Source organism: Cupressus sempervirens, chromosome 7 (genome assembly GCF_028749045.1).
Source record: "Cupressus sempervirens isolate cs-2001-9-10 chromosome 7, ASM2874904v1, whole genome shotgun sequence".
Classification (NCBI taxonomy): Eukaryota; Viridiplantae; Streptophyta; class Pinopsida; order Cupressales; family Cupressaceae; genus Cupressus; species Cupressus sempervirens.
Window position 1 is genome coordinate 857,155,954 of NC_143124.1, and position 7,110 is coordinate 857,163,063.

Genomic DNA, 7,110 nt, shown 5'->3' on the forward strand with positions numbered 1-7,110 from the left:
TCTGAAGTTTGATTGGTATGTTATCAATGGTAATCAAACAAGCGCCAAACTCCACACCAATTGTTAGGTCATGAATAGGCCAGAATCACTTCTTAGCAAACTAGAGTAGAAGACATGTTTTACCCACACCTAATCTACCAGAAGATGAGCAATTACTTGGCACAAATTGTGGTGTACTTAATCTAGGAGTCAATATCAACTGGCTTCCAACTCTTGGCAAGCCCATTGTAGGCATCATATGGTCTCTCATGCCTGTAAATATATTTTGTATTCCTTGCTGGGAATGAAAGTATTATTCAGCTATTCTAGCAAAGAAAAGATATTTTCAACACTATGTGAATAAAATGTTCCCATTAAGGTCATACTCTTGGAATATGTTTTCATTGCAAACTTCAATTCCATCATTTTCCTCTTAAGTGTCATGAATCTAATGAAATTAGCTGGGCTTTGAAGCAGGTACGGCTAAAAAAAATTCATTTTCGCACAACTAAAATGCTAGATTGATCTATTGATCATCTTGAACTAATTTGAATCAAGTTTGATCATTGATTAATCAACTGAAACCCATTTTACCACTAATCTGCAAATTGTCACTTTTGCACCAGGAGGTCATTTGACTAGCCTTGAAAACTGACCCAAATAGCTAATTGAGCTCTGAAAAATGAAACACTAACTCTTTGCTCCACATACTTTCACCCTGTTAGATCTTGCCTCATGAAAAATTTAGGGTCAGAATATATTTTCTATCAAAGTTGACCTCTTAGAATTACCTACAAACAAACATGTTAAAAAGCAATAAACTGGTTTCGGATTTGCCTTTGAGAACTGGGAAAATGGACACTTGGGAAAACAAAAATCAAGGTGTTGGTTCACTATCATGAGGAGAATATAAATCTATGATTTGGGATCATGATGAATAACTAGGTGCAAATGGTAAGCATTCAAAGTGGGCTACTTGGAATTGCTGATTGGAAACAATGGTAGGAAATCAATTTTTACAACTAGATTTGACCTAGAAAAGTGTGCAAATGAATTCATCATGACTTGCAAACTGACATACTTGAATTATTTTTAGTGAACAAAATAGTGGTATAATCCATTTGATCTATGCAGTCATAGATCTAAAGTTATAATGTCACAAACAAGGGTCCCGAAAAATCTACAAATGCTGACACTAGTAAAACTTAAGAAATTGTGTTTGGAATCATGTTTGAAAACTGATCAAATAGATTCTTCATGAGCTAAAACTTGAAAGCTAACAAGTCTCTAATGTATAAAATGCAATGTAACAAGAATTTTAGCATTTTGGTCAACTGGGTCAAAACTATAGCTTGTCAAACAAGGCTTCCTAGAATTCAGAATTAATTGCAAAAGCATGAAAACAATAACTGACCAACTTTGAGGGATTCAAAACCTAGTCAAATGGATTCGAAATGACTCAAAATCTAAAACATAGGTTCTTGGGCACGAAAACTAGGTGTTCCCAAAGTGGTGGGTCATGAAACATTTTCGAGTGTGAGAAATTCAGATGCAAACATAGCCTCCTGTCACTATTTGACACTTAGGTGAAAATGCAGATTTTGATACTAGCTCAAAACAAGACTTCGCCAGATGACTAGAAATGTCAAATTATCATCATAGAACAAGTGGACATGCTAAATGAAAGGTGTTATAAACATTAAACAACGCATGGGGCTCAAAGGTACAGCTAAGTACATAGGCATTTATGGGGCTTGATTTAACTCAAAATTTGAAATAAATGCTCAAAATGAGAATGCAATTTTGAGTGCCAACAGTAATCTCAACTGAATATAGCTTTTACAATCTATTCTACTTGATCTAACATCTTAGTTTTGCATTCTAAAGATTTGTGCCCATGCTTCTAGCATTTGTGACATTTTCCCTCAAATTTAGGTTTCTCTTTGCATTCATTAGCTCTATGACCATGTTGATATCAATTATAGCATTTTCCATTGAATTTAGCTTTACCATTTCTCCAATATTTATTTGATATATGACCTAACTTACCTTAGTTATTGGAAGTAGGTCTTTGATTTTTTTTAGTTCCTTGCTTGGATGATTCACCTTCTTCTATATATCCAATTCCTACTTTTTTGTTTTGTCTATACTGGATTTGCTCATTCAATTGATACATGTCTACTTGAGATTTCATCATACTCTCATTGGTTTTTCTTTAAGCATTTAGATTATTCTACAATATTTCATTCTCTAATCTTAGATTTATGATTTCTTCATTTGCATTAGTAAGTTGGTCAATGAAGTCTACTTATTGAAGGGATAGATGTTGAATTTCATTACTCTTTCCTTCTAATTCTTCTTTTTTCTTGTTTTTCTCTTCCATGACTTCACACAATCTTATGGACTGAAATTCTTGGTCTTTATTTATCTTTCTAACTTCTTCTTGAAGTCTATCATTCTTTTCTTATTATTCTCTGATTGTTTCATTTGCTTCATCTAAATTACTTTCTAAATGGATGTCATCAATTCTTTCTTCAATGTAGAGTTTTTCATTCATCTATAATGCAATATCTTTTCTTCTTTTCAAGGATTGAGAGAGTCATTGCTTTATTTTCTTAAGTTTCCCAATAGCCAATTCCAAATCTAGCTTTTCATTATCAATAGCCTTATCAATTCTAAATACCTCCACTACCTCTGATCTTTGCTCAAGCTATTAAAAATTTTCTCTAAGAACCACAAATCTAAGATACCAATTGTTGTAAATATGAGATTAGCTAAATTACTTAGAGGGGTGGATGAATCGGTAATTAACTTTGAAAACTTACTCTTTATATACCAATTAATTCTTCATGTGTATTATGATCTAATTGCATGCATGAAAAATTGGAAGCATTAAAACATTCATAACACTTTGACACAAAATATGGTGACCCAGAAACCTTCCAAATAGAAAGTAAAACTAGGGTGGGGATGATATGCACAAGCTTTAGTACTACAGTATAAAGTTGGTCTATTAAAGCTTTTAATGATCACTTATGATGATTTTCCCTATTAGGAGCAATAAGGACTGCTAGGTCCACCTTGCAAAAGGATTTACAAACATACAATAAAGTATGCACTCGGGAAAGAGATTTACAAATGACTGTTAAGTCTACCTTATGAAAGGATTTAACTAGTCCACTTGTTAGGATGTACTAATGAATTATTTCTAATCTAAAACTTGATTTTCTAAATGAGATTTATTTGAGTGCAATGATTACCTTGTAGTGATAGATAAATATTTGCTACACCTTATATTGTTGTAGTCTTTTACTTTGCACTTTTTCACTTTATACTTCGGTAATATTCCACATATTGTATATACATTGGATGTGATACAATATATTACATATATACCAATCTAAATTATAATTCATCAATGTTGGTTATAATACAAGTTTCACCAAAATACACAAAGCTGTCCCAACTATAGGAACTTGGGTTTTGAAGATAACTCGATGAGGTTCTAATACTTAACAACCATTTTCAATTCTCAGCATCATCATGCACTCAATAGATGTAGAAGCTCAATCCATACTAATCACTTCCAAGTAGTTTGAACTTGGTCTATACTTGTGAAACTTAGCATATAAATTAAATCACTTGATTCACACAACATAGCTCGGTCAACACTATCACTATGAACTTAGTATAAACTAAATCACTTGGTTGATACTATGTGGCTTGGTCAACACTAGATTCACATTGTTGAATCTCTGAACTTGGTAACCACTATTGAACTTAGTTTGCACTGAGAAAATTGGTAATCACTATGAGACTCGGCTTACACTGATAATTATAAGGAAACTCAGGTGCAAAAATAACTTCCTATACTAATCCCTTAAGGAAAGTATTGTGCAAATTCCTATTAAATCCTTACAATTTAAGATTTGATATTATGTAAATAATAATGTTGCAGTCAACCATGAATACAAAAAATATATAGAGAAAGAAAACACATAAACACAAAGATATGCTAATGGGGAAAAACCTTTTGGTAAAACAACCCCACAACTCCAAAACCTGCACAATGTATTATCTTCAACATAAGAAGGTTATAATACACTTGCAATGCAAGTTCTTTTAGGACATGGAAGACAAATCCAATAGATGCATATCATACCAACAATACACTTTTTGCTCTCTCCTATCTCCAACCCTAAAAAATTCTTATATCATGCGCTTTCCATTTTTAGGGAAACTTCCAAAGAACAATTGTATTAGGAATTTAGCATTCTCCAAAAAAGTAGGAACCCAAAAAAAATTCAAAACACTGCATGCTAGATGGAGACTCAAATTTATAGTACTCAAAGATCAATTACCACATGTATTCGCATTTTCACCCATCATCAAATCTTCCAGAGGTAGCTCTTACATGTCATAGGAATTTTTCATAACCATTAAATAGTCATGATCTCCTTACACACAATTCAAAATGTCAACACATACAAGTGGAGTGATAGATCAACATGCCCACTAGACATGTACACTTACACTTAATTACATTATTTGCAAAAAATACATTTATAGAACAAATAATAAGAATAGGAATTATCCAAGGTTGAGACACCTTATTCCTAACATTCTCTCACTTGTCAAACACCTTCTAAGAGAAATAGGAACATAATAGGAACTAACTACTATAGGCCAAAAGGCCCATAGACTCTGAACACCATCTAAACTTCTCTATGCCCACTAGTTTCATCAATGCATCTACAACATTCTTTATAGATTCTGCCTTCTCAAAATTTATGTTTCCATATTCTACCATATCTCTCACAAAGTGAAATTGCATGTCAATGTGCTTCATTCTGGCATGGAAATTTGGATGCTTTGCAAGGCAAATAGCACTCTAACTGTCACACCAAATATTAATCTGTCTTGCATCAGAACCAATATAAGAACACAATCTCCTAAGCCAAATGGCTTCCTTACAAGCATGAGTAGCAGCCATGTACTCATCTTTTGTAGTGGACAACACAACCATAGGTTGTCTCTTAATCATCAAACTAATGGCACCACCAAACATAGTGAACACATAAGCACTAGTGGATCTCCAACTATTAATATCACCTACCCAATCGAAATCCATAAACCCACAAATAAAAATTGAATATGGAGCTCCATAAGAATTACCATGATAAAAAATGAAGTAATTTGATGTACCGTTCAAATATCTAAATACCTGCTTAACTACATACCAATGTACCCCTCTAGAATTAGCCATAAACTGGCTCAAAACTCTCATTGCTTGGGTAATATCTGATCTAGTACAGACCATAGCATACATAAGACTACCAACTACACTAGCATAAGGTACTCTACTCATTTCCTCCACCTCACTAGGAGATTTTGGACAATCATCTACAGATAATTTTGTTCCCATAGAAATAGGAACACACAATAGTCTACAATCTGCAATGTTGAACTTACCCAACACAAACTTCACATACTTACTCTAACTCAACCAAAGTTTTCTATTAGACCTATCTCTACTAATTTCCATACCCAAGATGTTCCTTTCTACCCCAATATATTTCATCTCAAATTGTGCTAACAACTGAGATTTAAAATCAAAAATCATACCCTTACCCTTACCAAATAGCAACATATCATCAACATATAATACAACAATAAGAAGGTGATCATTTTCAACTTTGAAATAAACATAATGATTTGATTTCAATCTTAAAAATTTAATTGACAACACAAAAGCATCAAACTTAAGGTACCACATCCTAGGAGATTTTTTAAAACCATATAGAGACTTCTTTAATCTTCACACCAAATATTCTTTACTTTAACAATCTGGTACTCAAGCTATGACATATAAATCTCTTCCTCTAAATCACCATGAAAAAAAGTTATCTTCACATCCATCTATGCTATCTCTAAATCATATGATGAAACAAGAGATAATAGAAATTCAATGGATGTCAACTTTACAATAGGAGAGAATATTTCACCATAATCTATTCCTTCTACCTAAGAGTACTCCTTCACAACCAATCTATCTTTGTACCATTCAACACTGCTATCTACACAAAATTTCTTCTTGAACACCCATTTGCTACCAATAGTTTTTCATACTTTAGGAAAAGATACAAGGTTCCAAGGTTTTTTTTAATCCAATGAAGCCATCTCATCATCCATGGCCTCAATCTAGGAACCTACATCTTCCATATCTAAAGCCTCTTTCATAGATCTAGGCTCATCAATGTTAGTAAGCAAAGTAAAGGCACAACTAGAATCTAACATAGAATAACCAAACATTTCTGGTTGTTTTCTTACTCTTATGAATCTCCTCAAGGGCTAAGGTTGAGGTTTTTCTTCCTCTTCTTTTGAACTATCAGAGCTACTAGAGCTCTCCTCATCATTAGACCCAACATGGTCTTTCTATTCAGTCTCCTCATAGATAGGAGCCAATTGAACAATATCTTCCTTATTTTCTTTTTCATATGGTTGTAGCACAATAGGAGAAGATGTTAGCTCTCTATAAATAACATTTTTTCTATGCAACACCTTACTAGTCATAGGGTCTCAAAGCTTGTATCCTTTCACACCAACATTGTATCCAATGAAAATACATTTGATAGCTTTGTTTTCTAACTTAGATTTGTTCTCCTTTGGAACAAGTGCATAAGCTTCATGACCAAAAATAAAAAGATGCCCAATTGAAGGCTTCTTACTAGACCATACCTCCATGGGTGTCTTACCAACAAGAGCTAATGTAGGAGATCTCTTAACCAAATAGAAAGCAGTTGTGATAGCTTTAGCCCAAAACCTTTGTTCAAGACTAGTTCCACTAAGAATACTCCTAGCCTTCTCCATTAGTGTCCTCTTCATTCTTTCTATAACTCCATTTTTCTATACAGTATAAGGAGTTGTCTGATGCCTCTCAATACCTTATTCTTTAAAAAATTGTTTGAACTCTCCTAAGAAAAACTCACCACCATTGTTAGTTCCCACACAATCTTCTTACTAGTCTAATTCTCTACAAGGGCTTAAAATTCCTTGAATCAACTAAAGACTTGTGTCTTACTTTTTAGGAAATAAATCCATGTCCTTCTATTGTAATCATCTATAAAAGAT